The sequence below is a fragment of the Tachyglossus aculeatus genome, chromosome 1 (assembly GCF_015852505.1).
Source record: "Tachyglossus aculeatus isolate mTacAcu1 chromosome 1, mTacAcu1.pri, whole genome shotgun sequence".
NCBI lineage: Eukaryota > Metazoa > Chordata > Mammalia > Monotremata > Tachyglossidae > Tachyglossus > Tachyglossus aculeatus.
The window spans coordinates 70236757-70264566 of NC_052066.1; positions in this window are offsets into that span (position 1 = coordinate 70236757).

A 27810-nucleotide genomic window follows, 5' to 3' on the forward strand; every position below is an offset into this window, starting at 1 on the left:
CCGTTATTGTTGTTATGGTCTCTATCCATCTAGCTGATGGTCTGCCTCATCCATGTTTTCCCTGGACTTTTCCTAACATTAGTGTCTTCTATAGAGTATTCATTCAATCGTATTTCATTCAATTGTATTTCATTCAATTGTATTTGTTCATTCATTCAATCGTATTTATTGAACGCTTACTGTGTGCAGAGCACTGTACTAAGCACTTGGGAAGTACAAGTCGGCAGCATATAGAGATGGTCCCTACCCAACAACGGGCTCACAGTCTAGAAAGGGGAGACAGACAACAAAATAAAACATGTAGACAGGTGTCAAAATCGTCAGAACAAATAGAATTAAAGCTATATGCACATCATTAACAAAATCAATAGAATAGTAAATGTGTACAAGTAAAATAAATAGAGTAATGAGTCTGAACAAATATATACAAGTGTTGTGGGAAGGGGAAGGATGTAGGGTGGGGGGATGGGGAGAAGGAGCACTGTATTAAGCGCTTAAATAATAATGAAGGTGTTTGTTAAGCACTTACTATGTGCTAAGCACTGTTCTAAGTGCTGGGGCAAATACAAGGTAATCAGGTTGTCCCACATGCGGTTCACAGTCTTAATCCCCATTTTACAGATGAGGTAACGGAGGCCCAGAGAAGTTAAGTGACTTACCCAAAGTCACACAGCTAACAAGAAGCGGAGCCGGGATTAAAACCCATGACCTCTGACTCCCAACCCCGTGCTCTTTCCACTAAGCCACGCTGCTTCCTCCTGATGATGTGTCCAAAATATGCTATTCTAAGTCAAGTCATTTGGCCTTCCAAAGACCACTCTGGTTTAATTTGCTCCAAAATCCATTTGTTTATTTTTCGGGCAGTCCGTGGTATTTGCAAAAGTCTTCTCCAACACCGCATTTCAAAAGAATCCTACAAATGATCTAAAAAGCATAGACAAATTTGAGGTCCTTTATTATTTTGAATTACCAAAAAAATAGACTCATGGGAGGCCTGATGGGGTGAGGTTTTCAGGGAGGTTTGAGGTAATTTGGGGGTGCTTTCTGATGGGTTCTGGGATGGGGCCTTCTTGGCTGTTGGTTTTTCTGGGGCCTGAGTGGGAATGGAGCTTCTCTCTCAGAGCAGTTAACAGCCTGAGTGGTCAGGGAACAAAGAGCTCCTTCTGCTCTTCCCTGCCTCTCCCCGCCCCACAGCACTTATGCATTTAGGTATATATCTATAATTCTATTTATTTATATTGATGCCTGTTTGTTTTGATGTTTGTCTTCCCCCAGCTAGACTGTGAGCCAGTTGTAGGCAGGGATTGTCTCTCTTTATTGCTGTACTGTACTTTCCAAGCACAAAGTGCTCTGCACACACTAAGCGCTCAATAAATATGATAGATTGAATGAATGACTGAAAGTCAGCAGACAGAGTGAAAAGATATGGGTGCAGAGGAGGGGATGAAGAGGAAGAACTGGGGGTGATTATCTGTGCTGATGCATAAGGGGAAGGATGGAAAGCACAGACAAAAATGTTTGTCCTCATGAATATATTTGCCTGAAAATGCTTTACTTTTTTATTGTAGCATTTGTTAAGCCCTTACTGTGTGTTAGGCGCAGTACCAAGCCCTGGGGTAAATACAAGTTAATCAGGTTGGACATGGTACATGTACTATGTGGGGCTCACAGTCTCGATCTCCACTATAAAGATGATTTAACTGAGACCCAGAGGAGTGAAGCGAGTTGCCCAAACTCACCCAGGAGACAAGTGGCAGAGTGGACAATCGATCCAGATCCTCTGACTTCCAAGCCTATGATTTTTCCACTTGTTTCGATCCTTTTCTGCTGACAGTCAAAACACACTGAAGCCCAGCTTGAGAGCACAGGTATTTTCTGGGTGCCTGCTGGACATCAACCGCTCCAGGTGGCTGTTTTTTTCAGAAACCTTCAGCACCAAGAGCATTGCCCTTGACGGCGTTCCCCTGCTTCTGGCTCTGTCACCACCCCCAAGCCCTGGAAGTTGAGTTTCGGGGTAGGGGGACAAAGTTACCAAGTGTTACGTGTTGTGATATGATGAACTACCTGGACCGAAGCTGCTGAAAATTGACTGGCTCCCGGCATTTGTCTGTCTTTAATAATAATAATAATGGCATTTATTAAGCCCTTACTATGTGCAAAGCACTGTTCTAAGCGCTGGGGAGGTTACAAGGTGATCAGGTTGTCCCACAATCTTAATCCCCATTTTACAGATGTGGTAACTGAGGCACAGAGAAGTTAAATGACTTGCCCAAAGTCACACGGCTGACAATTGGCAGAGCTGAGTGGCCGAGCCGGCAGAGTGAAGAGTGCTGGAAAGTATTCCCTTGGTGAAATCCCTCTGGATACAGACCAGAAGAGGCCAAAGGGCAAAGTTGAGGAAGGCCAAGAAAAGCTGTAAAGAGCCCACCCCAGCGAGGTGGGCGGAGTCAGGCCTGACCCCCACTGGAAGGGGGCTTGTTGTGGGTGTCACCATGGTGTATCTCCCTCAGGAGGGGCCGGTCTGGGCCTGGAGTCCTCCCTAGAGGAACCCTGGATGGAAGATATCCCCCCCGACCCCCATCCCAGGCTGGACTGGGATGTGTTGCCAACTTGTACTTCCCAAGTGCTTAGTACAGTGCTCTGCACACAGTAAGCGCTCAATAAATACGATTGATTGATTGATTGATTGATTGGACTGGAGCAGCCTGCTGGCCTGCCAGAGACCGAGCCTGAGGTCCTGCTACTGCTGCTCCTGCTGCTGTTAATCAGTCAGTCGATCGTATTTATTGAGAGCTTACCGTGTGCAGAGCACTGGACTAAGCACTTGAGCCCGTTGTTGGGTAGGGAATGTCTCTATATGTTGCCAGCTTGTACTTCCCAAGTGCTTAGTACAGTGCTCTGCTCACAGTAAGCACTCAATAAATACGAATGAATGAATGAATGAATGAGAATCCAATTTAACAATGAACAGACACGCTTTCTGCCCACAACGAGCTTACAGTCTAACCAGGGGGTCGGTTTTCGCTCCTCCGGGAATGCGCAAAGTCACACATTCGACCCCCTTTCCCATCAAGCTGCAGAAAACCAACCCACCCCAGCCCATGCCTGCTCCCCCATCCCTCCCATACCTCCCCTGCCAGCCTGCAGAATCAATCAATCCATTGATAATGGCCTTTATTGAGCACTTACTGTGTGCAGAGCTCTGTACTAAGTGCTTGGGAGAGCATGCTATGACAGAGTTGGTAGACACATTCCCTGCCTACAAGGAGGTTGCAGAAAATGCAGAGATCTAGCCTTGGAAGGATGGGGTAGAGCTCCTTGTTCAGCCAATCCGCAGGAGTGGCATGGGAATAGAGCGGGGAGAGGTGGGGACTATTCTGGGAATAATAGCAAGGCTCCCCGGGAAAGAGTCCAAGAGGAAGTTTATAATTCTTTATCAGTGGCTAGCAAACTTCTTGACCATGCATTCTCTCTGTGGGCTCTTTTCCTATCTTGCCTTATGCTGTCGAGTCGTCTCCGAAACACAGCGACACCATGAACACAACTATCTCAGAATACCCCACCTCCATCTGCAATCATTCTGTACTTACTGGGGCGTACAGGCATCTTCCCCCTCTCAGGGTCACACCTGGAGAGTTTCCAGTACTCTACCAGTCTTGACTACAAGTGAGAGAATCAAGGAGAGACATATCCACTCTATTCCTATCTTGGCCAGTGGCTAACGAGTGGAAGGCAATCTGCTACAAATCAAAACTCCCCTGTGCTGGGCAGCAGTGGCATGGGAGTGAGTCGAGGGCGGAGACTCAAGTTTACTGAGCGGAAGGAGGCAATGACAAACCACTTCTGGATTTTTACCAAGAAAACCCTATGGATACACTGTTAGAACGATTGCAGATAGAGGCGGGGCATTCTGGGGGAGACGCATCCATGGCATCGTTATGGGTCGGAGATGACTTGACAGTGCAAGACAAGACTAAATGTAACACTAAAATCCACCTCGGGGCCACCCCAGGGACCCAGCCAGCCGGCGTGCCAGGTAGTCAGACTTTTCCACCCCTCCAGACCTTCCCCAACAGCCAACCTAAGCACCTCAGGAAAACTTCGGAGTACAAGGACTGGCAGGAGGAGGAAATAGGGAATGCCAAGCCACCACTACCCCCCCCGCCTTCCAGGGCAGGAGCTGTCAATCAGCAGGACTCCTGAACCAATCAGGCAGCAACACACAAAGAGACAGTCCCACGCCAAACCTCTCTTGTCTGTACCTGCCCAGTTCTGCTGCAGTGGGACTAAAAGTGCTTGAAGTCAATTCCTGCTTGATGTCAATTCCCCTTTCATTAGCTACAAGCTAGTCAGTTCATGTTCAGACTGTTAAGAAACAGACAGTTCTGCAAACTTGCTTCCAACTGGCATCAGATGTTCCCTTGGACAGACATGAACAAGCGCACACGCCCTCCCCTCACCCCTTTTTCCCTCCATACCACCACAGTACTACTATTGTTAAAAGGAAAGTTTGTGGCTTAATCTGGTTCTCTCTCCCCTCCACTCTCCCCCCGCTCCCATCTTGCTCTTTTCCTTTCCCAGTCTCCTCTCCTCCCTCCCATACCTCTCCTCTCCCAATAACACATACATGATGGGAAGAAGAAAAAAGGCCACAAAATTAGCCAAGCCTGGATAACGTTTTAGGGGTGGGTTTGGAGGGGTGGGGATGATGGGTGTTCTTTTTAAAACGCCATGCTTTGTTTTCTGCGTGATAACTCTTCCCTCCTCACCTTCAAAACCCGCCTAAAAAACCAGCTCCTCCAGGAGGCTTTAGCCAGCCACTGCCTTTGCCATCTTTAATAATAATAATAATAATAATTGGCATTTGTTAAGCGCTTACTATGTGCAAAGCACTGTTCTAAGCGCTGGGGAGGATACAGGGTGATCAGGTTGTCCCACGTGGGGCTCACAGTCTTCATCCCCATTTTACAGATGAGGTAACTGAGGCCCAGAGAAGTTAAGTGACTTGCCCAAGATCACACAGCAGACATGCGGCGGAGGCGGGATTCGAACCCATGACCTCTGACTCCAAAGCCCGGGCTCTTTCCACTGAGCCACGCTGCTTCTCTTATGGTAGAGGAGGCTTAATCAATCAATCAATCAATCGTATTTATTGAGGGCTTAAATAGTTTAGTTCATAGGTGTCCGGAATACCGATTTATTCCTTGAAACAGCTTGGTCTAGTGGAGACAGGGTCTGGGAGCCAAAGGACATGGGTTCTAATCCCTGTTCTATCACATGCCTGCTGTGTGGCCTTGGGCAAGTCACTTCCCTTCTCTGTACCTCAGTTACCTCATCTGTAAAATGGGGATTAAGATTGTGAGCCCTTTGTGGAACAGGAACTGTTTCCAACCCGATTTGCTTGTATCCACCCCAGCACTTAGTACAGTGCCTAGCACACAGTAAGTGCTTAACAAATACCAAAATTATTATTATCACTATTATTATTACTTAGACTGCGTCCAACCTAATTGATTAACTTGCATCTTCTCCAGTGCCTCAAACAGTGCTTGGCGCATAATAAGTTCTTAACAAGTCCTACTATTATTCTTATTATTATTTCTACCACTTATTCATTCACTCATTTCACTTGCCTACTTTAGTTTTCATCTATTGTTTCTCTACTTGAACTGTTGTTTTTCCTATTTTATGCTTACAGTTCTTGTCTGCCTGTCTTCCCCCATTTGATTGTAGACTTCTTGAGGTCAGAGATCACATCTTCCGTGGCTCAGTGGAAAGAGCCCGGGCTTTGGAGTCAGAAGTCATGGGTTCGAATCCCGACTCCACCACATGTCTGTTGTGTGACCTTGGGCAAGTCACTTAACTTCTCCGAGCCTCAATTACCTCATCTGTAAATGGGGATTGACTGTGAGCCCCACATGGGACAACCTGATCATGTTATATCCGCCCAGCGCTTAGAACGGTGCTTTGCACATAGTAAGCGCTTAACAAATGCCATTATTATTATTATTATCTTCCACGTTTATTGTATGACACCAAGTGCCTAGCAGAGAACTCTGCACCCAGGAGGTGCTCAATAAGTTCTTCTCCAGATGCTGATTTAGGATGAACAGATGGATTTTTGTAGTTGTTATTTTTTTGTGGTATTTGTTAAGTGCTTTTTATGTGCCAGTCACTGTACTAAGCACTGGGGTAGGTACTGACTTAAAAACCTAGTCACACACTATTCACTCAGACACCCAGTTCACACCTTGTGGCTTCTCATATTCTCAAAGTGCCCACTGGACTGCAGATGGAGAGGCTGAGAAGCAGCAAGGCTTAGTGGAAAGAGCCCAGGCTTGGGAGTCAGAGGTCATGGGTTCTAATCCCGGCATCGCCACTTGTCAGCTGTGTGACCTTGGGCAAGTCGCTTAACTTCTCGGTGCTTCAGTTCCCTCATCTGTAAAATGGGGGTGAAGACTGTGAGCCCTACGTGGGACAACCTGATTACCTTGTATCTACCCCAGCGCTTAGAACAGTGCTTGGCACATACTAAGTGCTTAAACAAATACCAAAAAAAACCCCCAACACACTGGATCCTGGCTCTGCAGCATGCCTGTTGTGTGACCTTGGGTAAGTCATATAACGTCCCTGTGCCTCAGTTTTCCCATCTGTAAAATAGGACAGACACACACACACACAAACACACACACCCTGTTTTTCTCCCTCCTTAGATTATAAGCCCCATATAAGACAGGGACTGTACTCAATCTGATTTTCTTGTATCTATCCTAGTGCTTGGCATGTAGTAAGCCTTTAACTAATGCCATAAAGCAGCATGGCCTGATGGATAGAATGTGGGCCTAAGAATCAAAAGAACATGGGTTCTAATCTGGCTCTGCCACATAATAATGAAAATAATAATAATAATAACAGCAATGGCATTTGTTAAGCACTTACTATGTGCCAAGCACTGTTCTAAGCACTGGGGGAGATACAAGGTAATCAGGTTGTCCCACGTGAATAATTTTTTATGGTATTCATTATGCATTTACCATATGCCAGGCACTGTCCTAAACTCTGTGGTAGATACAAGCTAATCAGGTTGGACACAGTCCCTGTCCCACATGGGGCTCACAGTCTTAACCCCCATTTTACAGATGAGGTGACTGAGGAACAGAGAAGTGAAGTGACTTGCCCAAAGTCACACAGCTGACAAGTGGCGGAGCCAGGATCAGAACCCATGACCTCTGACTCCCAAGCCCGGGCTCTTTCCACTGAGCCACGCTGCTTCAATAATAATAATGATGGTATTTGTTAAATGTTTATTAGGTGCCAAGCACCGTACTAAGTGCTGAGGAGGATAGAAGCAAATCGTGTTGGACACGGTCCCTGTCCCATGTGGGACTCACAGTATTATTCCTCATTTTACAGATGAGGTCACTGAGTCATAGTGATGCGAAGTGACTTACCCAAGTTCACACAGCAGGCAAGTGGCAGAGCCGGGATTAGAACTCATGACTTTCTGACTTCCATGCCTGTGCTCTATCAATCAATCAATCAATCGTATTTATTGAGCGCTTACTGTGTGCAGAGCACTGTACTAAGCACTTGGGAAGTACAAGTTGGCAACATATAGAGACAGTCCCTACCCAACAGTGGGCTCACAGTCGTCTGCTATGTGAACTTGGGCAAATCACTTCACTTCTCTGTGCCTCAGTTACCTCATCTATAAAATGGGGGTTAAGGCTGTGAGCCCCATGTGGGACAGGGACTGTGTCCAATCTGATTAGCTTGTATCTACCCCAGCGCTTAGGACAGTGCCTGGCATATGGTAAATGCTTAACAAATACCATAAAAAATTATTCTTAATAGTATTATCATTATCACTATGAGGACTTTCCTAGCCAATTGAGCTGGAGCTGGCCCTTGGGGAAGGGATATGGAGAAACCACAGTAGTAACCACCCCCCAGGCCCTGGGATGGAATATTGACAGCCGAATGCTCCATCCCTGGACATGGAGATGTGGTTTTTCTAGACAAAGCAAGGAAAATAGAAGCCAGGCTGGAGGGGTGGGAGCTGTTCCATTGGCCAGGACTATCCGATTTTTCTCCATTTTGCCTTTGGCCACCCTTGGACGAGTCTATCAAACTCGAATGGAATCTGAGGGAGTTAAAAGCAGCTAAAGAGGTTAAGGAGGCTAAGGAGAGCTTTGAACAGGTTTTGTCAGGATGTCCTGGGGAGATCAATCACGGATCAAGGAAAGGGACACACCAAGTGGGCTCGAAACAGCTGAAACACACAGCTCGTTTCAATTCCCTTTAACAAGGGAACAGAGAAAGGGGCTGCTATTATCAGCAAGTAATGGGTTCCTGGCAAATGAGCCAAGAACACACGGCCCCTTGGGGAAAGTGGTCCGGACGCCCAAGGAGAGGGCTTAGCTGCTCGACTGGCCTCCCAGCCCTTCTTCCTGTAAGCCAATTTGGGTCCCTGAAACTCACTTCTGGGGGGACTGGAGGGAGAAATCCTGGGGCAGCAGGTTTGGGATCAAACTTCCAGCATGAGAAGCAGAGCAGAGCTGGGAAAAAGACTCCAGTCCCACCGCAGAAGCTTCCGCAAACAGAGCCTCATTTGGGGTCGCAGGGGAGTGGATCAGCCCATCCCCAATGGACCCCGAGGCCTCAAGACATGGAACAACCTGGGGTAACATCTATCACCAAAAGCCCCCCAAGCCCCAGGGTTGCTAAGCATCATGGCCTAGTGGGTAGAGCACGGGCTTGGAAGTCAGAAGTACCTCAGTGGAAAGAGCACGGGGCTTTGGAGTCAGAGGTCATGGGTTCAAATCCTGGCTCTGCCAGTTGTCAGCTGTGTGACTTTGGGCAAGTCACTTAACTTCTCTGTGCCTCAGTTACCTCATCTGTAGAATGAAGATTAAGACTGTGAGCCCCCTGTCGGACAACCTGATCACCTTGTACCCTCCCCAGTGCTTAGAACAGTGCTTTGCACATAGTAAATACTTAATAAATGCCATCATTATTACTATTATTACCTGGGCTCATTCATTCATTCATTCAATCGTATTTATTTATTAAGTGCTTACTGTGTGCAGAGAACTGTACTAAGCTCTTGGAAGAGTACAATACAACAATAAGCAGAAACATTCCCTGCCCACAACGAGCTTACAGTCTAGAGGGGAAGACTGACGTTAATATAAATAAATAAATTACAGATATGTATATTAGTGCTGTGGGGATGGGAGGGGGGATGAATAAAAGGAGCAAGTCAGGGTGACAGAAGCGAGTGGGAGAAGAGAAAAGGAGGGCTTAGGGAAGGCCTCTTGGAAGAGAAATATCCTCCTCACTGTGCTTCGTTCTCGCCTATCCCACCGTCGTCCCCTGGCCCACATCCTACCTCTGGCCTGGAATGCCGTCCCTACTCACATGCGCCAAACTAGCTCTCTTCCCCTCTTCAAAGCCCTACTGAGAGCTCACCTCCTCCAGGAGGCCTTCCCAGACTGAGCCCCCTCTTTTCCTCTGCTCCTCCTCCCTTTGCTCTACCCTCTTCCCTGCCCCACAGCACTTGTAAATATTTGTACATATTCATTATTCTATTTACTTTATTAATGACATGTATATATCTATAATTCTATTTATCTATTTTGATGCTGTTGATGCTAATTGTTTTGTTTTGTTGTCTATCTACCCCTTCTAGACTGTGAGCCCATTGTTGGCTAGGGATTGTCACTATCTGTTGCCAAATTGTACTTCCTAAGCACTTAGTAAAGTGTTCTGCACACAGTAAGCACTCAATAAATATGATTGAATGAATGAATAAGGCTTGGAACCGGTGGGAGAGTCATTGTCTGCCGGATTTGAGGAGGGAGGGTGTTCCAGGCCAGTGGCAGGACATGGGCGTGGGTTCTAATCCCAGCTCTGCCATTTGTCTGCTGGTTGACTGGGGCAAGCCACTTCACTTCTCTGTACCTCAGTTACCCCTTATGAAAAATGGGGATTAAGACTGTGAGCCCCATGTGGGACAGGGACGATAACAAAGCGGATTACCTTGTATCAACCCGGTGCTTATTAAAGTACTTGGCACAGAGTAGGTGCTTATCAAACACCATATTTTAAAAAGGGGGGCATTAGTCCACAGTCCCAGGGTAATAATAATAATAATAATTGCATTTGTTAAGTGCTTACTCTGTGGCAAGCACTGTTCTAAGTGCTGGGGTAGATACAAGGTAATCAGGTTGTCCCACGTGGGGCTCACAGTCTTCATCCCCATTTTACAAATGAGGGAACTGAGGCTCAGAGAAGTGAAGTGACTTGCCCAAGGTCACACAACAGACATGCGGGGGAGTCAGGATTAGAACTCATGACCTCTGACTCCCAAGCCTGGGCTCTTGTCACTGAGACACTCTGCTTCTCAGGATAGATACGGAGAGCTCTCTCCTCTCCTAGACATCCTGAACAATTTAGGATTAGGTGTTCCAAGAGGAACATGGATTGTCCTGGACTTCTAGAAGTCTAACTTCCCCCAAGTGATTTTTTTTTCTTTAATATTCCCATTATCTCCACAAAAGTCATACATAGCCTATTCATTCATTCATTCAATCATATTCCTTGAGCGCTTACTGTGTGCAGAGCACGGTAGTAAGCGCTTGGGAAGCCTAGTCCTCAGCACTGAACTAGTGGCAACAGCATGTGAGTGGTGCAGGTGCACACTCCCGAAACTTTAATGGCAACCCCTGACACGAGTCCAGCCTCTGATCCCACCCCAGGAATAATAATATTAATAATAATGATGGCATTTGTTAAGCGCTTACTATGTGCCAAGCACTGTTCTAAGCACTGGGGGAGATACAAGGTCATCAGGTTGTCCCATGTGCAGCTCACAGTCTTCATCCCCCTTTTACAGATGAGTTAACTGAGGCCCAGAGAAGTTAAGTGACTTGCCCAAAGTCATGCAGCTGACAAGTGGCAGAGGTGGGATTAGAACCCATGACTTCTGACTCCCAAACCCGGGCTCTTTTCACTAAGCCACGCTGCTTCTACTAAGCCACGAAGTCCAACTGATAGAGACCATCTGAGATTTGTCCACTCTTCATATGTGTGTGTGTGTGTGTGTGTGTGTGTGTGCGTGCAGGGGGGAATGCTAAAAGGAAGCTGGGAGTTGGACAGAGGATGGATTGACACACACCCCCACCCCAAACCGCCCCACTAAACTGTAAGCTCCCTGTGGGCGGGCGATGAGTCTGTTGCCGAATCGCACCTTCCAAGTGCTTAGTACAGTGCTCTGCACACACTAAGCACTCAGTAAATGCAATTGAATGAATGAATGAATGTTTATTGTTATACTCTCCCAGGCACTTACTACAGTGCTCTGCACATGGTAAGCACTCAATAAATAGGACTGAATGAATGAAGGAATGACATCCTCCCAGGCCAATTGAGGAGGCTGCTCATTCATTCATTCATTCAATCGTATTTATTGAGCACTTACTGTGTGCAGAGCACTGTACTAAGCACTTGGGAAGTACAAGTTGGCAACATATAGAGATGTTCCCTACCCAACAGTGGGCTCACAGTCTAGAAGTGGGCTCCAGGAACTTGCCTACTGTCTTGACTGCTGGGCCCCACACCAGGCTACCATGACAATATAGTAAGAGGGCAATGCCAACTTGCCTGGCATCTCCACTTCTGTGGAGAGGAGAAGCATAGGCTTGAGGTAGGAGGGGGAAGGTGGTGGTAAAGAATTAGGTCCCCTCTCCCCCTGACTGAGCCCTCTTTTCCATTTCTTCCACTCCCTTCTGCATCACCCTGACTTGCTCCCTTTATTCATCATCATCATCATCATCATCAATCGTATTTATTGAGCGCTTACTGTGTGCAGAGTACTGTACTAAGCGCTTGGGAAGTACAAGTTGGCAACATAGAGAGACAGTCCCTACCCAACAGTGGGCTCACCGTCTAAAAGGGGGAGACAGAGAACAAAACCAAACATACTAACAAAATAAAATAAATAGAATAGATATGTACAAGTAAAATACAGTAATAAATACGTGCATCATCATCATCAATCGTATTTATTGAGCGCTTACTATGTGCCGAGCACTGTACTAAGCGCTTGGGAAGTACAAATTGGCAACATCTAGAGACAGTCCCTACCCAACAGTGGGCTCACAGTCTAAAAGGGGATATTTCGCACCCCCTCCCAGCCCCACAGCACTTATAATAACAAACAACAATAATAATATTTGTTAAGAACTTACTATGCATCAAGCACTGTTCTAAGTGCTGGGGAAAATACAAGTAAATTCATAGTAATACAGTAATATGACCCTGACTTGCTCCCTTTATTCATCCCCTTTCCCATCCCCACAACACTTATAATAATAATAATATTAATTATAATACTTGTTAAGCACTTACTATGCACCAAGTACTGTTCTAAGCGCTGGGGCAAATACAAGTTAATCAGGGTGGACACAATCCCTGTCCACATGGGACTCACAGTCTTAATCCCCATTTCACAAATGAGGTAACTGAGGACCAGAGAAGTGATGTGACTGGCCCAGACAAGTGATGGAGTCATGATTAGAACCCATGACCCTCTGACTCCCAAGCCTGTGCTCTATCCACTGAGCCACATGGCTTCTACAGGAGAAGCAGCGTGGCTTAGTGAAAAGAGCACGGGCTTGCGAGTCAGAGGTCGTGGGTTCTAATCCCAGCTCCACCACTTATCAGCTGTGTGACTTTGGGCAAGTCACTTAACTTCTCTGGGCCTCAGTTACCTCAACTGTAAAATGGGGATTAAGACTGTGAGCCCCACATAGGACAACCTGATTACTTTGTATCTACCCCAGCGCTTAGAACAGTGCTTGGCACATAGTAAGCGCTTAACAAATACGATAATTATTACTCTACTCTCTAAGTTATTTATAGTAATGTCCGTCTCCCTCTCTAGATTGTAAACTTGATGAGGACAGGGAATGTGCCTGTTATATTGTTAGGCTGTACTCTTCTGAGCGCTTAGTACAGTGCTCTGTGCACTGTAAGCACTTAATAAATACAATCGATTGATTGACTGACTCCCCCGCACCCAGCTGCATAGACCAGCACTAAAAACGAGAGTCGAGAAGCAGCGTGGCCTACTGGAAAAAGCCCGGGCCTGGAACTCAGAGGAGTTGGGCTCTAATCCCGGCTCCACCCCTTGTCTGCTGCGTGACGTTGGGCATGTCCTTCCCTTCCCCACAGCACCTGTATATATGTATATATGTTTGTACATATTTGTTACTCTATTTATTTATTTATTTTACTTGTACATATCTATTTTATTTTGTTGGTATGTTTGGTTTTGTTCTCTGTCTCCCCCTTTTAGACTGTGAGCCCACTGCTGGGTAGGGACTGTCTCTATATGTTGCCAACTTGTACTTCCCAAGCGCTTAGTACAGTGCTCTGCACACAGTAAGCGCTCAATAAATACGATTGATGATGATGATGATGTCCCTTAACTTTTCTGGGCCTTGGTCCCCTCATCTGTAAAATGGGGATTAAGACTGTGAGCCCTACATGGGCCACGGACTGTGTCCAACCCGGTTATTTGGTATCTACCACAGCGCTTATTACAGAAAGCACTAAATGGATACCATTTTTTAAAAAGGTGGAGGGGGGTAGTCACCAAGGGACTGGCAGGGGGCAAGATGCTAGCCACAGCATCATTCCCCTCCATCCCTCCATCCCTGCTAAGAGAAGCAGCGTAGCTCAGTGGAAAGAACACGGGCTTTGGAGTCAGAGGTCATGGGTTCGAATCCCGACTCTGCCACATGTCTGCTGTGTGACCTTGGGCAAGTCACTTAACTTCTCAGAGCCTCAGTTCCCTCATCTGTAAAATGGGGATGAAGATGTGAGCCCCACGTGGGACAACTTGATCATCTTGTTCCCCCCCAGCGCTTAGAACAGTGCTTTGCACATAGTAAGCGCTTAACAAATACCATCATCATCATCATCCCCCAAAGTGCCCCAGCAAAGGCCTGGCTCTAGGTTTGTGTGCTCATGGTGACTTTTGGGCCTCAAGGTGACACGCGGGCCCAGGCATAGCCCTGCTTTTGTTGCTTGGAAACAAGTCTGAGATGTTTGGCCATTAAACTGCAGGAGGGGATCTGCCAAGATGCTTTTCATTTGTTCAGGGGGTGGTTTTGCTCTTGAATTGGTGAGAAGCTATTTCTAAAGGCCGTAGCCTGCTGCCACGGGAGTCCGGCTGCTGCTAGCTTAGTGGAAAGAGCACGGGCTTGGGAGTCAGAGGACGCGAGTTCTAATCCCTGCTTCGCCACTTGATGATGATGATGGCATTTATTAAGCGCTTACTATGTGCAAAGCATTATTCTAAGCACTGGGGCGGTTACAAGGTGATCAGGTTGTCCCACAAGGGCCTCACAGTCTCCATCCCCATTTTACAGATGAGGTAACTGAGGCACAGAGAAGTGAAGTGACTTGCCCAAAGTCACACAGCTGATAAGTGGCCGGGAGCCGGAATTAGAACCCTTGACCTCTGACTCCCAAGACCGGGATCTTTCCATTGAGCCATTTGTCTGCTGGTTGACCTTGGGCAAGCCACTTGACTTCTCTGTGCCTCAGTTCCCTCATCTGAAAAATGGGCATTAAGACTGTGAGCCCCACATGGGACAACCTGATTACCTTTATCTACCCCAGCACTTTGAACAGTGCTTGGCACATAGTAAGCGCTTAACAAATACCATAATTATTAGAGAAGCAGCATGGCGTAGTGGCTAGAGTGCAGGCCTGGGAATCAGAAGTTCAGGAATTCGAATCCAGGCTCTGTCGCTTGTGTGCTGTGTGATCTTGGGCAAATCACTTCACTTCTCTATGCCTCAGTTACCTCATCTGTAAAATGGGATTTAAGACTGTGAGTTAACCTGTGTCTGATTATCTTCTGTCTGTCTAACCTGATTAGCGAGAAGCAGCATGGCTCAGTGTAAAGAGCCCGGGCTTTGGAGTCAGGGGTCATGGGTTCAAATCCCAGACCCGCCACTTGTCAGCTGTGTGACTTTGGGCAAGTCACTTAACTTCTCTGGGCCTCAGTTACCTCATCTGTAAAATGGGGGCTGTGAGCCCCACGTGGGACAACCTGATCACCTTGTAACCTCCCCAGCGCTTAGAACAGTGCTTTGCACATAGTAAGTGCTTAATAAAAGCCATTGTTATTATTATTATTATTATTATTATTATTATCTTGTATCTAACCCAACATGCTTGGCAAACAGTAACCACTTAACAAATACCATTAAAAAAAAAGTTGGACCTACTGTTGCACCATTTGTGCACAGGGAATATCTCCGGAACACGGGAGCCAAAGTTTCAAAACATGAGCCAAGCGAGAAAACCAGGAATCAGAATGTTCCTTCCAACAGTAGTAGAGGTGTAAGTACCATGTGCAAAGGATGGTATTAAGCAATTAGAAAAGATACCCAGGTAATAATTAGACATGGTCCTTAAAGCCCACGAGACTCATAGGCGAAGGATAAGTAGGAGGAGGACTGGCCACCGATGCACAAAGACAAAACAATTATAACACGAAGATAACATAAAAGACAAGGAAAATAATAAATGCAGCATTTATTCATTCAGTCATATTTATTGAGCACTTACTATATGCAAAGTGCTGTACTAAGCACTGGGGAGAGTACACTATAATAATAAACAGACACATTCCCTGCCCCCGGCGAGGTTATAGTATAAGCAGCGTGGCTCAGTGGAAAGAGCCCGGGCTTTGGAGTCGGAGGTCATGGGTTCGAATCCCGGCTCCACCACATGTCTGCTGTGTGACCTTGGGCAAGTCACTTAACTTCTCTGAGCCTTAGTTACCTCATCTGTAAAATGGGGATGAAGACTGTGAGCCCCACCTGGGACAACCTGATCACCTTGTATTCCCCCCCCAGCGCTTAGAACAGTGCTGTGCACATAGTAAGCGCTTAACAAATGCTATTATTATTATTATTATTATTATTATTATTATAGGGTCCTGTGACTAGAGGAGCAGTGTCAGAGTCCCCGCGTCCCAGAGTTGGACATTCACCACAGTCGTGGCAGAGGCTGCTGTCATGGCCTCTGCCTTCCTGATGTTCTATGATTTGTTGAGACTATGTGGTTGTTTATGTTTGAGTCCCTGCCGGCCCTGCTCATGCTGGACGGGGCTGAGAACGGTACCAGGACAACGGGGTGGGAGACTCTAACCCTACAGGGACATTTCTGGCTTTTTTTTTTCCTTTCTTAAATAGTATTTGTTAAGCACTTACTGCGTGCCAGGACCGTACTAAGTGCAGGGTAGACACAAGCTTAATCAGGTTGAACACAGTCCCACGTGGGGATCATCTCATGTGGGGATCACGGTCTTAATCCCCATTTTGCAGATGAGGCAACTGAGGCACAGAGAAGTTAAGTGATTGGGCCACACAGCAGAAAAGTGGTGGAGTAGGAATGAGAGGAATTCCTAGGAATTAGAGCCCCTGTCAGGCCTTTGCTCTATGTACAAGGCCAAGCTGTTTCTCTGGCTTTCATGTGTTAAGAAGGGCCAGGTGGAGCTGGAGGAATTACAGAGAAGGGAAGGCAGGAGGCTCAAGGGGATGAAGGAACTTCCAGGGAGTTTGAAAAGACCAGGACCTTTCAGTCTGGAAATATGAGACTGCAGGGGACTGTGGTTGAAATGTCCAAAACCCTGAAGGGTATGGACAGGCTGAGCTGTACTAATAATTAATAATAATAATTGTGGTATTTGTTTAGCACTTACTATACGCCGGGTGCTGTTCTAAGCACTGGGGTAGATACAAGATAACCACATAGGGCTCAGAGTCTTAATCTCCATTTTACAGATAAGGGAACTGAGGCACAGGAAGTTAAGTATCACACAGCAGACAAGTGGTGGAGGTGGGATTAGAACCCAGGTCCTCTGACACCCAGTCCCCTGCTCTATCCACTGGGCCACTCTGCTACGATAGTCCAGTGGCAGATCATGAAAATTTTCAATGGGTCAGTGCTCAGGTGAGCCAAGGAGGGCCCTGTCAGCTCACACTGGCCATTCTACCGGCTCCAAGACAAAGATTCCTCATTCTACCTTGTTCTGAGAGACTCCTCAGTCTGGATGCTGGTCAGGCCTCTAAATGAGAGGAAAGGCACATAGTAAGCGCTTAACAAATACCATCATTATTATTATTATTATTTAATTAATCATCCAGTCAGTCATTGGTGTTTACTGAGCACTATACTATTCTCTTGGGAGAGTACAGTAGATGTAGAAGACATGAATAATAATAATAATAATAATGGAATTTATTAAGCATTTACTATGTGCAAAGCACTGTTCTAAGCACTGGGGAAGTTACAAGGTGATCAGGTTGTCTTACGGGGGGCTACAGTCTTAATCCCCATTTTACAGATGAGGTAATGGAGGCATAGAGAAGTGAAGTGACTTGCCCAAAGTCACACAGCTGACAATTGGTGGAGCCGGGATTTAAACCCCTGACTTCTGACTCCAAAGCCCGTGCTCTTTCCACTGAGCCACACTGCTTCTAACATGGCCTAGCAACATGGAAGCAACATAGCCTAGCGGGTAACGGTCCTGGGAGTCAGAAAGATCTGGGCTCTAATCCCAGATCTGCCACTTAATCAATCAATCGTATTTATTGAGCGCTTACTGTGTGCAGAGCACTGCACTAAGCACTTGGGAAGTACAAGTTGACAACGTATAGAGATGGTCCCTACCCAATAGTGGGCTCACAGTCTAGAAGGGGATCACAGTCTAGAAGATAGAATAAACATGTACAAATAAAATGAATAGAGTAATAAATATGTATAAACCTTGGACAAATCACTTAGCTTCTCTGGGCCTCAGTTACCTCATCTGTAAAATGGGGACTTAAGACTGTGAAGCCCACATAGAACAGGGACAATGACCAACCTGATTTACGTGTATCCACCCCAGCGCTTAATACAGTGCCTGGCACATAGTAAGCACTTAACAAATATTACAAGTATTACATGAAAAATCCTCTCAGGGTCACACCAGGAGAGTTTCCAGGACTCTACCAGTCTCGACTACGGGAGGGAGGGTCAAGCAGAGGCCTGTCCATTCCATTGTATTCCTAGCTTGGCCAGTGGCTGGCTAGTGGCAGGCAATCTGCTACAAATCAAAACTCACCTGTGCTGGGCAGCAGCAACACAGGAGAAAGTTGAGGGCAGAGACTTAGGTTTACTGTGCAGAAGGAAGCAATGGTAAACCACTTCCATATTTTGAACAAGAAAAATTATCTGGATGCACTACCAGAACAATTGCAGATGGAGGAGGGGCGGGCACTCTGGGAGAGTTGTGTCCATATCATCACTATGGGTCGGAAATGACTCGACAGTATAAGACAGCAACAACAAATTACGTGAAAAACAGAATGGCCTAGTGAAAAGTACGTGGTTTTGGTAGTCAGAGGTCCTGAGTTCGGGTCCTGCCTCCGCTGCTTGCTTCTCTATGCCTTTTCTTTATCTGGAAAATGGGGATCTGATCAATGTTTTCCCTCCCTCTTAGGCTGTGAGCCCCATGATGGACAGGGATGCTGTCCAACCTGATTATCCTGAATCTATCCCAGTACTCAGTGCTTGATCCAGGAAATGTTCTTAACATATACCACAGTTATTATTATTTCATGATCTCTGCCCTCAGGGAACTTATACACTCTAATGGGGGAGACAAACACTAAAATAAGTTACAGATCAGAGAGAAAAGGAAAGGGAATATGTAGGTGAATAAGTGCTTAAGGAACGGGATTTCTTTTTTTGCAAAAGTGCCACCTTTGTGGACTGTATCTACCAACTCTGTTGCATTGTAGTCTCCCAAGCTCTTAGTACAGTGTTCTGCACATAGTAAATGCTCAGCAAATACTATTGATGATAATTTTGTACTCTCCCAAGAGGTTAGTCCAATGCTTTGCACACAGTGGTCAATAACTGTGATTGATTGAATGGATGAATTCATAGGCAAAGAATCCATAATGGGTTACTAGAGGGAAAGTTGCAGAGATAGAAGGGAAGAGTTAAGGATGTTAGCTAGTGCATAGAGAGATAGTACCTCTAGACTGTCAATTCTTTCTCTAGACTGTAAGCTCAGTGTGGGCAGGGAACATGCCTACCAACTGTGTTCTATTGTATTCTCCAAAGTGCTTCGTACAATGCCCTGCACACAGAAAGTGCTCAATAAATGCCATTGATTGATTGGCATTCCCAACACCAGGCTGGATAGCCAGGAGGGCAACCATCTCACAGTCGTTCCAGGCATCTTGTTGCCACTGTCAGAGCCAGAATACTGGGCTGGAGGGGCAACTGGTCTGATCCAGGATTGGCATGGCTTCTCAAGTCAGTCTTGCAGTTTTCAAAAGCCAGTCAACCAACCGACCAACCAATCAACATGCTTGCCATCCTGCAGAATGCTCACAGGCCTTTCTCTTCATCAGTCAATCAAATGTATTGAGCACTTGCTGTTTGCAGAGCACTTGGGAGAGTACAATATAACAGTAAAACAGTTGGTAGTCAAGTTTCCTGCCCTCAATAAGTTTACAGTCTACAGGAAGTTTACAGTCTACAGTTAACTCCCAATGTCCAAGCAACGCTGCCTTGATCTCCAGCAGAAACTTGAAAAAGGAAAGGATTGAAATTGGGAACCATGTTTCTCATCTTTATTAAAATTCTAATTAGTTTATAGCCTGATTTCTTTCTGGCTCCTCCTCCTACTCTTTCTTCTCCTCCTCCTCTCTGTCCCCATCCCCCCCCCCCGCCCCTCTTTCTCCATCTTCGCCTCCTCCCTCTCCCCGTCTTCCCCCCTTCTCTCCCTTCCCCTCCTTCGCCTCCTCCTGCTACCTCCCAGTTCCTGAGGGGGAAAAGGCCAACATAAACCAAGGATAATGTTGGGCAAGAGACAATCGCTCTCCTTGCTCTCCATCTCTGGGGCCCAGCCCAGTAGGAGGGTAGGAAGCCTGCCCCTCCACCTGGGCACCAGAATTGCCGTGGTTCCCTTATCTAGTTCAGGGAAGAACTTGATCATCTGAAACAGTGTGATCCTCCCCACTGCTCTCCCTGCTCCCTCCCTGAAAGGCCCTAGAGCTCCCATGGTTTTTTGCTCCAGCTTGGGGAAGGACTTGACCACCTATAGCCATAGGAGCAGCTCCATACTCTCCCTGCTCCCTCTTCCTCCAGGACACCGGGGCGCCCATAGTTCCCTACTCCAGTCCAGGGAAAGACTTGGCCATCTGCAGCCCCCTGAGCATCTACACCACTCTCCCTGACCCCTCCTCCAGGGACACCGGGACTCCCATGATCTCCCGTGATCCCCTGCTCCAGCCCAAGGAAAAATATGGGCATCCTCTGGCCACCTTCCCAATTTTAGAGTATTGAGGATGTCCCCAGCTTGGCTGTAGCGGTGACTTCTGGGCCCGCTGGCCTGGGCCAAGTGGAGCCCAAAATCCCGCTGCTCCTTTCATAATTGTTTTTGTCTTCCTCTGTCATCCTCTGTCTTTTGTATCTTTGTTGCCAAAACCCCCGGATAATAAGCACTATTAATAACTGTGGTATTTGTTAAGGGCTTACTATATGCCAAGCACTGTTCTAAGAGCTGGAATAGATACAAGGTAATCAGGTTGGACACAGTCTATGTCCCTCATGGGGCTCACGGTCTTGATCCCCACTTTACAGATGATGTAACTGAGGGCCAGAGAAGTGAAGTGACTTGCCCAAGGTCACACAGCAGACACCTGGCAGAGCCGGGATTGGAACCCACGGCCTCTCATTCCCAGGCCCATGCTCTTTCCACTAGGCCATACTGCTTCTCTAAAGAAATTCACTGTGAGCAGGATTCGAACTTGTGTGGGAAACTCCATTGCAATTCCAATTCAACACTTTAACCCCTCGGTACCCCACACCCAGGGGATGGAGCCAAGATTAGGAGCTGTGAGCCTCCACCTCTGCCTTGAGGCTTCTCCCTAGGATTGGGTCAGGTCCCCGGTCACAGGGCCAGGGCTTTGAAGGAGCCAGATGTCAGGTGACAGATGTCAGATGTCAGGCTTTGAAGGAATCAGATGTCAGAGAAGCACTGTGGCCTAATGAATACAGCACAGCTCTGGAAGTCAGAAGGACTTGGGTTCTAATCCAGGCTCCATTATCTGTCTGCTGTGTGACCTTGGGCAAGTCACTTCACTTCTCAGTGCCTCAGTTACCTCATCTGTAAAATGGGGGTTAAGACTGTGAGCCCCATTTGGGACAGGGACTATGTTCAACCTTGTTTGCTTAGTACAGTGCCTGGCACACAGTAAGCACTTAACAAATACCACAGTTATTCTTATTAGGGGACATGGATTCGGATGGCCTGGTTCACCCTGTAAAATTAAAGTAGGCCTACAGGCTGAAAAAACCTCATCGTAGCTTCTCCAACTGAACACAACTCCCTTTTGGAGTGGAGAAAGGAAGAAGAACAACTCCCAGGAAGCTTCTCCTCACCATATTTGTCCCTCCTAGACCCTCCTCCCAACTAAACAGCAAACTCACCCCATTACTAATGTCTATCTCCCCCTCTAGACTGTAAATTTGTTGTGGGCAGGGAATATGTCTGTTATAATGTTTTATTTTACTCTCCCAAGCACTTAGTACTGTGCTCTGAGTACAGTAAGCGCTCAATAAATATGATTGATTGGTTGAAGACTGCAAGAGATAGCAAATCCCCAATACCAGTTCAGTTGAAGTTGACTCGACTGGCTATCTTCCTCCTGCAGCCAACAGCTAAACACTCATTACTAGCTTGAAATCTCACAGCGGAGTTGGTAACCATCTCTCTGTCTCTGCCCACCTTCCTACTGTATCCTTCTTTCTCTTTCTCTGTCTCTTGCTCATTCCCTGTCTCTTTTTCTATCCATCTTCCTACTCTATCTTGCTCTTTCACTCTCTCTCATTCCCTGTCTCTGTCTCTGTCCACCTTCCTACTCTATCCTTCTCTCTCACTCTCTCTTATTCCCTGTCTCTCTCTGTCTGCCTTCCTACTCTATCCTTCTCACTCTCTCTTTAATTCCCTGTCTCTGTCTCTGTCCACCTTCCTACTCTATCCTTCTCTTTCATTCATTCATTCAATTCACTCATTCATTCAATTCAATAAATACGATTGATCGATTGAGTCAGTTGTATTTATTGAGCGCTTACTGTGTGCAGAGCACTGTACTAAGTGCTTGGAAAGTACAATTCGGCAACAGATAGAGACTATCCCTACCCAACAACGGGCTCACAGTCTAGAAGGGGGAGACAGACAACCAAACAAAACAAGTAGACAGCCATCAATAGCATCAGAATAGATAAATAGAATTATAGATATATGCACTAGTCTAAAGACAAGGGTAGACACAAGACAATCAGATCGAACACAGTCCCCCCTTTCTACATGGGACTCACAGTCTAAGGTGGAGGGAAAACAGGCATTTAAACTCCATTTTACCAATGAGGAAACTGAGGCACAGAAAAGGTGTCACAGCAGGCAAGAGGCAGAGGTGACAATAAAATCCAGTATCCCGGCTCCCGGGCCCATACTCTTTCTACTACAGGCCATGTTGTAGTAAAGACAACGGTTTCAAGAGATAAGAAGCTAGCTTCACAATCCCCATTTTCAACACAGGGCAGTCTCCAGGACTACCCAGGTCCACACTTCACTGTGTTGACAGTTGCTAATTCACAGGAAAGTAAGCAAGTGGTATTAAACACTTGTCAAAAATTATACCATGAAGGAAAGGAGAGAAAGAGAAGGAACAAAATAAAATAAGACAGAAATGTATTTCTCCCTCTCTCCCATTCTCTCTCATTCCCTGTCTCTCTATCTCTGTCTCTGCCTTCCTACTCTATCCCTCTCACTCTCTCTTTAATTCTCTGTCTCTGTCCATCTTCCTACTCTATCCTTCTCTCTCTCTTCCTCTGTCTCTCTCTCCCTTTCTTTCTCATTCCCTGTCTCTCTCTCTCTCCCTGTCTACTTTCCTAGTCTCTCTCACTTTCATTCTCTTTCAGTCTCGGTCTTCTAGGCTGTGAGCCCGCTGTTGGGTAGGGACTGTCTCTATGTGTTGCCGACTTGTACTTCCCAAGCGCTTAGTACAGTGCTCTGCACACAGTAAGCGCTCAATAAATACGATTGATTGATCTCACCCTCCTGCCCCTCTCCGGAAAACCCCACACTGGAGCTGTGAATTGGCAGGTGGGAGGTGTGGGCAAGACGTCCATGATGGAGAGGCAAAAATGAGTCACCAGTGGTAGATTAGCTTAAAAGGAACAAAGACAGGTGCGGTGGGAGAAGAAAGTAGATATGTGGGTGGGAGAAAGCAATTTGAGAGCCTTAAAGCTAATAGGAGTTTCTCCTTGATTCAGAGAGGGATGGGGAACAACTGATAATTTTTGAAAAGCAGGGAGGTGTGAGCAGAACAATATTTTAGAAAAATGATATAGGGAAGGCCTCTTGGAGGAGGCCTTTCAACAAGGCTTTAAAGGTGGGGATAGTGATTGTTGGATATGAAGAGAGAGGGCATTCCAGGGCAGAAGCAGGATGTGGGCAAGAGGTTGGAGGCAAGATATACGAGATGGAGAGAAAAACAGGATTTGTTGACAGCCTGAATATGGGGGGGGTTGAAATAATAATAATAGTAATTATTATTATGGTATTTGTTAAGCACTTACTATGTACCATGCACTGTTCTAAGTGCTGAGGTAGATACAGAGTAATCAGGTTGTTCTACGTGAGGCTCACAGTTTTAATCCCCATTTTACAGATGAGGTAACAGGCCCAGAGAAGTTAATTGGCTTGTCCAAGGTCACACAGCAGAGAAGTTGTGGTCGAAGGGAGGGAGGAGTTAAGGATTATGCCAAATTTTCATCAGCAATTTGATTTGATGAGATGGGGAGGGGGGAAGTGTTGTCAAATGAGGTGAGAAAGTTAGGTGGAAGAGAGGATTTGGGAGGGGAGATAAGAAGCTCATCTGTGCTTGAGGTGCCAACGAAGAGCCCAAGTAGAGATAATAATAATAATGATGGCATTTATTAAGTGCTTACTATGTGCAAAGCACAGTTCTAAGCGTTGGGGAGGTTACAAAGTGATCCAGTTGTTCCACGGGGGGCTCACAGTCTTAATCCCCATTTTACAGATGAGGGAACTGAGGCCCAGAGAAGTCAAGTGACTTGCCCAAAGTCACACAGCTGACAATTGGTGGAGCCGGGATTTGAACCCATGACCTCTGACTCCAAAGCCCAGGCACTTTCCACTGAGCCATGCTGCTTCTCTGCCACCTCCAAACCTCAGCTCCTCTACCTATAGTTCATTCATTCAGTCAATCATATTTACTGAGCGCTTACCATGTACAAAGCGCTTGGGTGAGTACAGTACAACAATCAACAAACACATTCCCTGCCCACAGCGAGCTTACAGTAAAGTGAGGTGTTGGCAGGGTGAGAGGGAGGCTGCTCTACATCCCCATCCCCTGAGCCCAGAAGAGAGAAGAATTACTACAGCTGGGATGTAGAAGCAGCATGGCCTAGTGGATAGAGCACGGATCTGGGAATCAGAAGGACCTGGATTCTAATCCCAGCTCCACCACTTGCCTGCTGTGTGACCTTGGGCAAATCATTTCACTTCTCTGGGCCTCAGTTGCCTCATCTGTCAAGTGGGGATTAAGACTGTGAGCCCCATTTGCTTGCATCCACCCCAGCACTTAGTACAGTGCCTGGCACATAGTAAGCACTTAACAAATACTGCCACCATGCTAATCCCAGCTCCACCACTTGAAAAAGGAAAGGATCGGAATTGGAAACAGTGTTTCTCATCTTTATTACAATTCCAATTGGTTTATAGCCTGATTTCTTTCTGGCTTCTTCTCCTCCTCTTCCTTCTCCTCCTCCTCTCTGTCCCCCTCCCCTCCTCCTTCTGCCCCTCTTTCTCCACCTTCTCCTCCTCCCTCTCCCCGTCTTCCCCCCTTCTCTCCCTTCCCCTCCCTTGCCTCCTCCTGATACCTCCCAGTTCCTGAGGGGGGAAAAGCCAACATAAACCATGGATAATGCTGGGCAAGAGACAGTTGCTCTCATGTGGCAGAGCTGGGACTAGAAACCACATCCTCTGATTCCCAGGCACGAGCTCTTTCAACAATGCCAGGCTGCTTCTTAGACTGTGAGCCGCATGCGAACAAGGACTACGTTTGACCTAATTGACGTTGCGCCTACCCCAGTGCTTAGACCGGTGTTTGACACATACTTAGCGCTTAACAAATGCCATGACTTTGGGCAAGTCATTTAACTTCTCTGTGCTTCAGTTCCCTCATCTGTAAAATGGGGATGAAGACTGTGAGCCCCACCTGCGACAACCTTGATTACATTGTATCACCCCCAGTGCTTAGAACAGTGCTTGACACTTAGTAAGCGCTTAACAAATACCAACATTATTATTATTACTATTATAAAGAAAGCAGTAGTCTGGGGGAGCTCACCGTCTAAAGTCAGTCCACAGTTTAGAGTGTGAGAGCATTCTAGATGTGTAACAGGGTGTGCATTCTCCCCCTGCCAGAATGGAGCAGGACACAGGAGTCCCAGAGCAGAGGGAAGCCAGGCAGCCCACCCCGGGTGGAAGATAGGCTGAGAAACGTTTGTTTATCTGGTATTTGTTCGTTCATTCAATCGTATTTACTGAGCGCTTACTGTGCACTCCTCATATCCCGACTGGAATACTGCATCAGCCTCCTTTCTAATCTCTCCACCTCCCGCCAACCTCCTCACTGGGCCTCGTTCTTGCCTGTCCAGCCGCCGACCCCTGGCCCATGACCTACCTCTGGCCTGGAATGCCCTCCCTCCTCATATCCACCAAACTAGCACACTTCCCCCCTTCAAAGCTTTACTGAAAGCTCACCACCTCGAGGAGGCCTTCCCAGATTGAGCCCCCCTTTACCTTTGCTTCTCCTCCCCTCCCCATCGCCCCGACTCCCTTCCTCTGCTCTACCCGCCTCCCCAGCACACTGCACTCGTGTATATATGTACATATTTATTATTCTGTTTATTTTATTAATGATGTGTATATAGCTATAATTCTATTTATATGGATGCTATTGATGCCTGTCTACTTGTTTTGTTTTGTTGTCTGTCTCCCCCCTTCTAGACTGTGAGCCCGTTGTTGGGAAGGGATTGTCTCTGTTGCTGAATTGTACTTTCCAAGCACTTAGTACAGTGATCTGCACACAGTAAGTGCTCATGAATGAATAAAAGTGTGCAGAGCACACTTAAGTGCGTACTATGTGCCAGTCACTGTACTAAGTGCTGGGGTAGGTACAAGTTCATCAGGTTGGACGCAGCCCATGTCCCACATGGGGCTCACAGTCTTCATCCCCATTTTACAGATTGAGGCACAGACAAGTGAAGTGACTTGGCCAAGGTCACATAGCAGACATGTGGTGGAGCTGGGATTAGAATGGTGGTGGTATTTGTTAAGTGCTTACTATGTGCCAAGCACTGTTCTAAGCGCTGGGGTAGTTACAAGTTAATCAAGTTGTCATTCATTCAATCGTATTTATTGAGCACTTACTGTGTGCAGAGCACTATACTAAACTCTTGGGAAGTACAATTCAGCAACAGAGACAATCCCTTCCCACAACAGGCTCACAGCCTAGAAAATGGGGCTCTAGAAATGTTCCATATGGGGCTCACAGTTTTAACCCCCATTTTACAGATGAGGTAACTGAGGCACAGAGAAGTTAAGCGACTTGCCCAAAGTCACACAGCTGATATATCTATAATTCTATTTACCTATTTTGATGGTATTGACGCCTTTCTACTCGTTTTGTTTTGCGGTCTGTCTCCCCCCTGCTAGACTGTGAGCCCGTTGTTGGGTAGGGATTGCCTCTCTCTGTTGCCAAATTGTACTTTCCAAGCGCTTAGCACAGTGCTCTGCACACAGTAAGCGCTCCATAAATGCGACTGAATGAATGGCAAGTGGCAGAGTGAAGGTTAGAACCCACGTCCTCTGATTCCAAGCCCAGGCTCTTTCCACTGAGCCACGTGGCTTCTCATGGGCAGGGAAGGTGTCTGCTAATTCTGTTGTATTGTAACCCTCCCAAGAGCTTAGTACAGTGCTCTGCACATAGTAAACGTTCAATAAGTACCATTGATTGATTGATTGATTGAGGCTCAGCTCTGATGCTGGTTCCTTTAAGGGTCCGCAGGATCAGATGGAACGTGACTCGCGATCTCCCTCTGGTGGTGGCATCCTGGCAATGACACAATATTGAGGTGGTGGCCATTATATCTAAATCAATCAATCAATCAATCAATCAATCGTATTTATTGAGCGCCTACTATGTGCAGAGCACTGTACTAAGCGCTTGGGAAGTACAAATTGGCAACATATAGAGACAGTCCCTACCCAACAGTGGGCTCACAGTCTAAAAGAGGGAGACAGAGAACAAAACCAAACATACTAACAAATTAAAATAAATAGAATAGATATGTACAAGTAAAATAAATAAATAAATAAATAGAGTAATAAATATTTACAAACATATATACATATATACAGGTGCTGTGGGGAAGGGAAGGAGGTAAGATGGGGGGATGGAGAGGGGGACGAGGGGGAGAGGAAGGAAGGGGCTCAGTCTGGGAAGGCCTCCTGGAGGAGGTGAGCTCTTAGATTATAATATAATATAATATAATATATTTATATTATATTAATTATGTATTAATATAATATTTAATGTTATAAATAGAATAATTCTATTTCTTTATATT